Genomic DNA, 8453 nt, shown 5'->3' on the forward strand with positions numbered 1-8453 from the left:
ATATATATAAAACTATGAATGAAGGGACAAACTTATAAACTTATTAAAATACCCTTATATATTAAATTTAATTACTATAAAAATATTAATTAATTATTATAAAATCTGTACTAAAAAAATTAATATAAAACCTAATTGAATAATAAAATTTATGATTTGTATTAGGAATAGGTTTTTCATTTTTTTTTCTCTATGTGTGTGTACATAAGAATTTCTATTTGATTCAAAACTAACTTGTTTTAATCTTATCCTACGTTTTTAATTACATTTGTTTATATTAATTATAATTATTATTAAGTTTATTTTAATTTTTTTTTATTTCATATTGGATATATAGATTCTCTTTGATGAGTTTGTATTAGGGTACTAACTTATTTTTATATTTTAATTATTTTTTAAGATTTTTTGTATTGGGTTTTACAAAATTAAGTAATAAATTTTTATTAATATTGCAATATTTCTTTTCAAATTAAGGAAGAATTTATTGTCAAATCATCACGCACAGAAAAAACAATACTTTTATTATTTTCTTTGTTCTGTTTCTTTCAATGAATGCATTTGATATTATTTTAAAAATAGGATTATAGACAAATGTAGTAATATTAATATCACATTAAGATTTGTTTTTTCAAGTTGAAAATTTAAAATATATATATATATATATATATATATATATATATATATATATATATATATATATATATAAAATTTTATATTTAATTGAAATTAAATATAAGTAAGAATAAAAATTTTAAATTTTTATAAACTATAAAATTAATAATTTTTTATTTATTAATTTCTTATTTTAGTTAATTACTTCGTATAAAATTTTATATTTAATTGAACTTAAGTATAAGCAGGATTGAGACTTTTAAATATATATGAACTCTAAAATTAATAGTTTTAAATTTATACAAAATTTAAAATTGATTTAAATAATAAAAATATAATTTTAATTAATTTTAAAAGCAAAAGGCAATTTAGGTAAAACTAATATTCCCCCTTCATACATTTATATATAATGTAGAAGAGTATATATGAGTGTTAGTGACTATTTTTATACTTAAGTTAATTATTATGATAGATTGATTATTAATATTTGATTTATATAATTTCATCATTATCAATTATATATCTATGATATATAACGACCAAATTTTATTATTTAACGAGGGAATTTTATAATGGTTGTTAAAATTTTACATAATTACAACTAATTATAGTATTGGTCGTTATTTACAAATTATCAACGAGAAAATAATAATTCGGTTGTTAAAATTGGTCATTAAAATAACAACTCTTGTAGTGGTATCATCCCTCAGGCTATATATCTCCGCCAGGTAAACCCATTGGGAATCAAGAGATGCATAATATTCATAAATCCTGAGTACTTTGCAATCACTAGTTCTTGTGTCAAATCCAAATTCCACTATTTCCAATGAAATAAGATGAGGAGGACGCAGAACATTGGATTGAGGTAAGATCATAGTTTCGTTCGTTGTAGGTTCCAATGAGCAATATTACTCTCATACTCAAAAATACCATCCCATAATGCTAGCAAATCCTCAATGTAATATACATCACGAAGACAAATTAAACCATTACAGCAAGAACCTAGAATATCAATGAGTGAACATTTTTCGATTACATCCTTTGGATATGGTATCTCCTGGGGAGGAGACGTGTCAAATGCATCAGAGAGGAAGGAAAAGTCATCCCAACGTTTGACAAGGACACGGGAATTGGCATTCAAATCTTCAGAATCAGAATTGGATAGTAGGGTTTTATATATAAAATTAGGATTAGAAAAGAGAGCACACCAAGATTTGCAAACGCTCCTGAATCTGATGAGACATATGACGGGTAATTTGAACAAGATGTTGAGAACCAAATCTTTAGGCAAATAATCAACAACCATGGTAGATATTAGTTTTCTTGATCAGAATCCAAGCAAGATTGCTGAAAGGAGAGAAAGAACGTTAACTCACACTTCTATTCTTAGCCACTAAGTAAAGGAAGAATACTGAACCGACGTCCTGTAATATATGGAAACTTCCAGTTGTATACAATTGTAAAAGGATGGAGGATGTTAAAAAAGATGAGTTAAATAGGAGAGACCCCGAAGCAGTTAACAGGGACTGCTTGAGATGGACTTTAAGCAACAGTGTTAAATTGTAATTAGTGCTGCATATCTTATAGTAATTTTGGATTGCTTAAGATTGCTATTGAGAAATTTAAAGATTAATCACCTAACAAACTTCCAAGTTATTGATGAAATAATTTTATAATAGAGTTACATATTAAAAAAAAAAAATTTCTTTCCCACTATAATAATACAATCTTTGATAATATAAATATTCTAGTATAACATAATCTTATGTTCACAAATAATATTAATATATTTTAATTATATTAATTGTTAAAATAAGCATATACACTTAAAATACACGTCTGCTCACATAATCATGCAATATTAAAAAAATAAATAATATAATATTTACATGATTCAATCATAAAATTTGCATTCACGAATAAGAGTGAAAAAGTGCAATCCATCAGAATTTTTGAATATCTTACAAATCTAAGAGTAAACTGTTTAATATTTATTTTTACTAACACATACTGTGATTTGATTTATCTTTTCTCATTTATTATTTAAAAATATAATGAAATTTCTACAGTATTGTCAAATATTATTCATTTAAGAGAGAGTACATATGAGTGTTAGTGACTATTTTTATACTTAATTATTATGATAGATTTATTATTAATATATGCTTTATATAGTTTCGTCATTATCAATTATATCTATAACATGTATAAAAATATCATTGAGAGGGCGAATCTGTGAACTAACCAAATTATACATGATTAAATTTGGTTATCAAACTCTCATCAAAATCACTAGCTATTTCAATTAAACACATTCAATATTCGTCTATTCATTTTGATTCTTTGAATTACAAGAAAAAATTTTATTTAAATTCGATTTATTATAGATTTAAAATGTAAATATGTGAAATCTATTTACTTAATAGATAAATCTTAATATATATTTTATGCCTTAGATTTATAATAGATCAGATCTAGTGGAAAAAAAAAAACATAAAAAACTAAGTACTATTAAAACTTTATATTAATTGTAATAGATGGAAGAACAGAAAATTAATTGCAACAAACAAACTATTAAGTTTATGACTATATTATAGAGCTAATACAAAAGAAAATAGTTGAGGAATAAAAATATGAATAAAAGGCACTCAATGAGAGACATTCATAAAGGACAATGCTAGATAGGATGCACAAGTGAGATCAGACTAAGCGCTAGGATTCTAATGAAAGAACCTTCAACTTTGAATTGCATCTCCAGAATTTTGCTCGTCTTCTAATTTGTTTCCACCCTTCAATGGAATATGGGACGCCATGTAAGTCACAGTTTGCAAGGAAAACCATGGTACACGTCCACCTACTTGAATACGGCCAATTGCTTCTGTAGTAGGGTTCCATACGAGCAGCTGCCCATCCCCATCAGCAAAAAATAGCTCACCATTCTTTGAAAATCCCAATGGCCGGCGCGTATCTAGAGTGAATGCTATTGTGAATAACTTAGTCCAAGACTTTTCAACTCCATATTCAAGCAATGCCCACAACTCAACATGATAATCAACAAAGAGGGGCAAAGCAACATAGTCGTTTATAGAAAAAATTGTCCGAAAAGAATGGCAAGAATTGACAGCATCTGGCAAACCTGTTGTTTTGAAAACCTCATTGCTCAAGTCAAAAGAAACAATTACATCTTTACCGCTATGGTCGTTTGCCCACCAATGAAAAGTACCACTTGCACCCGTATGGCCTCTATAATCATTATCTGGGTAATATTCAGGAACTTTATAAGAAAGGAAGCTCAAAACATTCAAAGTTATATCCACTTTTCTCCATGTATCATCCCTCAGACTATATATCTCCGCCAGGTAATCCCACTTGTAATCAAGAGATGAATATTTAAAAATCCTGAGTACTTTGCAATCACTAGTTCTCGTGTCAAATCCAAAATCTACTATTTTCAATGAAATAGAACGATGGAACATTGGATTGAGGTAAGATCTTAGTTTCGGCGGTTGTAGGGTTCCATAAAACAATATTACTCTCATACTCATAAATATCATTCCATAATGCTAGCAAATCCTCGAAGAAATATACATCACTAAGACAAATTAAACCATTACAGCAAGAACCCACAATATTAATCGATGAAAAATTTTCAATTGTATCCTTTGGATATGGTATCTTCTGAGGAGGAGACATGTCAAATGTATCAGAGAGGAAGGAAAAATCATTATGATGTTTGACAAGGACACAGGGACTGGCATTCAAATCTTGAGAATCAGAATCGGATAGTAGGTTTTTATATATAAAATTAGGATCAGAAAACAAAGCACACCAAGATTTGCAAACGCACCTGAATCTGATGAGACATATGACGGGTAATCTGAACAAGATGTTGAGTACCAAATCATTAGGCAGATAATCAACAACCATGGTGGAAATTAGTTTACTTTATCAGAACCCCAAGCAAGACCGCTGAAAGGAAAGAGAATCTTAATTCACACTTCCCATGCATGAACTCATGGGAACTTCAAGTTGTATAAAAGACCGAGAGACTCTGAAGCAGTTAACTGTGACAATTGTATATCTTATAATAATTTTGGTTTGCTTAGGATTGCTACTAAGCAATTTGATAGTAACAGACCTTCTACGCTGAACAATAATCTCCTATATTATTATAAAAAAAAATATTTAATTTTTACACAATATATATTATTGATAATTACTAAGATTATATATATATATATATATATATATATATATATATATATATATATATATATATATATATATATATATATATATATATATATATATCCATGTTTTCTATTATATTTATTTATATTATTTATATTTGTTATTAAGTTTAATTTTTATTTTTTTATTTACTATTGAATAGTTTTTTATTTAATTTTAATTATAGATTATTATTATTATTATAAATTTCTTCACGTAATTATTTTCTTTTTTAAGTGAAAAATTAAATTAGAGACAAATATAGTAATATATAGTATTATTTATATCAATTTAATATTTATTTTTCCAAGTTGAAAATTTTAAAATATCTATTTATAGGTGAAAGAGGAACGAACAAATAAAAATATTTATAATTTTTTATATTACTTATAATATTAAATTAAAAATTATAATATATTATTATAACTTTGATTTTTGCACAATGCATGAAAAAAATATTATCTTAATTTCTATTTCAATTAGGATTTAGAGTCCTTCACTAAATAGGTATACAAGTTCATTGAAACTCAATACTTTTTTGAAAAAAAAAAAATTGAAACTCAAATTCTTAATAGCATTTAAGTATTAATATATTTAATTAATTAATAATAAAAGAAATAATTACGCAAAAATAAAATTTAACTTATGAAAAATTTAATTTTTTGAAATTAAAAAGTCGATATCTTTAATATTAGATTCTATTTACTTTAAGTAAAATAACTTATTTATGAAAAATACTTTCGATAAAAACATATTTTTAAAATATTTGTTATTAAAAAAATTTCATTAATCAATTTTCTTCTTTATCTCAAATACACTGAAAAATATTTTTTATAAAACAATAATATTAATTCAATTTTACTTTTAGGAAAACAAATAAGAATGGCTTTTGTTTCAAATTCTATTAAAAAACATAATCGAAATTATTAAATATTATTTAATTTTTAATTTAAATTAACCATAAGGTATAAAATTTTTTATATTTAAATTTTCAAATGGGTAAAACATTTATATAGCTAATTTGATTTGAATATAATTCGATTTTGCATTTAAATTAAATAATTAATTATGTTGATATATATAATGAGAATAAATATAATTTATAATTATTAAATAGAAATATCAATAATTTTATATAATATTTGTCACAACCCAATCTATGGCCCGGACCGGCACTAGGACCTGGGCCAGCCTAAAGCCCCCGAGGCCCGTAGTAAGCCTAACTGTTCATTAACCCAACTCTAAGGCCCATTTGGGCCCAATATCAAGAAAACAAACGGACAAAGTCCAGCCAAAAAATGGACTTTCCAACGGGGAGTTTTCGACTCACCCGACCTGTAAACACAATAAATACTCAATTGGGGAGCTCAGCTCACCCTCCACATACTCATATCCTCATAAAAATAAATGGGAGCTCAGCTCCCTCATCCAATCCATCAAACATGCATATTATTATACGTTTACAGGTCCAACATGATAATAATATTACAGACCATAATCAAATAAATACTTCTAACACATGCGGAAATTCTAAGAGTAAATAAAATTACACAAATATTGATAAATAACCTACGAAGGAGAAAAGCAGGTTAACCAAAATAAAATCCTCCTGTAGCCTGAAAAAAATATTGAACAGGAGTGAGCGTTCGACTCAGAGAGTAAAATATCAATTTTAACCATAATCTCTATAACTATCTAAAACTAATGCACCCTGTAGAGTGAAATGCAACATCCACATCATTTTCACATCATAACATCAAAAAGGTAATTTGGAGCACTCACGCACCCTGTAGCATCAATCATAACATGTGGGGTGATCCCTATCTGACTCTCTTAAATCCAACTTTGGTGCGTGAAGAACTCAAGGCGGACTTTCGCTTAATAAGCCAAATCGAGGGTCCCAGCGAAGAACTCAAGCCGTGACTACCCCTCGAAGGATCGGGTCCCAGCGAATAACTCAAGCCGTGACTACCCGTCCTATCCATAGTCCACACCACATCACACGCACGCTAACGCACGCACACTGCTCCAAATTACCACAACAACATCATGGCACTTTAACATTTATCAATGCATCATAAATCGTGCCTAGAGTTTAACTACATAAATATATGCATATAAGTGATGCATGGGCATACTTGAACATATAATAATAGTGAAATTACAATTAAAATTAATATTTTACTCACAGACTTGACGACAATCATCGTGGCGGTGGGCGGAGGAAGAAGGTCATCTGCTCACGACAATTATATTACAATTATTTAATACAATCTGACTCAATACAAACAAAGAAAAAGACCAATTACGTCCTAAGTCGTGCCGAAAATCCGGCAGAGTCTCCCCGATACCTAGGACCTACCCAACCTGCAAAAGGGTTCAAAATACACTTCTATACTCACAATCCATATATCCACAACTCAATCATATCACACAGCCCCTCCTGGGCCCATCAAATCAGTCATCCATCACAATACGCAAAATTTCAATTTAGTCCTTATTATTGATCATTTTTGCAAAAACTGCCCAAACAAGCTCTAAAAATTATAAAACTTTGCCCCGCGGTCCTTAGCAATATCACTAAGCTATTGCAAAAAGAATCATAATTTTCTAAGCTACCACGAATATTTTATGGATTTTTAATCCTATTTAAGCACTAGAAAATTAAGAAAAAGCAAGGTTCGGGTTTACCTTTGCCGATTCCGACTTCGGGGATGCGCTCGGGACGTCTGACAATGGGGGGCTAGCCAAAACCTCGGTCCAATTCGGAGACTTTTCCAGAACAGTGCATTCGCCTGAATTTCGCAGACTGTCAATCGCCGAATTTCCGCGAATCGAGGATACCTACACGAAGCCCATAACACGGGGGTTAGTACATAAATTTTTCAGAATTTTCTAAACTCATTAAAGGCTCGGAAAAACACTACGAAGTTCCGTGGGACCCACCGAAAAACGGTGTCGGAAAAATTTGAAATTTATGTCGCCGCGAAGCTCTAGACGAGTGGAGCGTGCTGGTACCCTCGGTTTTCTCGTGGGATTCACGATTTTCGAGAAATCTAGCCCAAAAGTCGAAATGGGCTAAAATCTTCCCGAGCAAAAATCGGACAAACCGCTCGATGGATTTCGGCGTTCTTGATGTCTATGGAAAGCTCTCGCCGAGTAGATGATTTTAGACACAAGACCCGGTCTAATTGGTGGCCGGATCGGCCGGATTTTGGCCGGGAAAGCTGAATCGACGCGCGCGCGCAGGGGGGCATTTCGCGCGCGTTTTTCCGTTGCTTAGCGGCCACTGGCCGGGAGGGTCTGGCGCGGCCGGTCGGGGTCAAGCGGTGGTCGGCCGGGGTGGGGAGGAGAGAGAAAACGCGAGGAAGAGAGAAGGAGGAAGGAACGCGCGCGGGAGGAAGAAAAAGAGAAGAAGACTGGTCCGATTCGATCGGTCCGATCCGGTCCAGTTCGATTCGGCCAGTTCGATTCGAAATACAAAATTTTTGAATTTTTACTCTGCCTCGGGACCGGAAACGAGGTCCAAAATTTCCGAAAAAATTCCAGAAAACTCAGAAAAATACATAGACTCCAAATATATTTTTAGTTTTGCCACGTGGTCTTTAAAT

The 8453-nt window shown here is 30.3% G+C and overlaps 2 pseudogenes; both read right to left on the bottom strand.

The window, feature by feature from the left end:
• Positions 1–1236: 1236 nt before the first annotated feature.
• Positions 1237–1918, bottom strand: LOC110650649 (putative F-box protein At3g47150; annotated as a pseudogene).
• A 1326-nt stretch (positions 1919–3244) lies between these two features.
• Positions 3245–4603, bottom strand: LOC110650648 (F-box/kelch-repeat protein At3g06240-like; annotated as a pseudogene).
• Positions 4604–8453: the final 3850 nt, after the last annotated feature.

This window comes from Hevea brasiliensis, chromosome 1 (genome assembly GCF_030052815.1).
Source record: "Hevea brasiliensis isolate MT/VB/25A 57/8 chromosome 1, ASM3005281v1, whole genome shotgun sequence".
Taxonomy (NCBI): domain Eukaryota; kingdom Viridiplantae; phylum Streptophyta; class Magnoliopsida; order Malpighiales; family Euphorbiaceae; genus Hevea; species Hevea brasiliensis.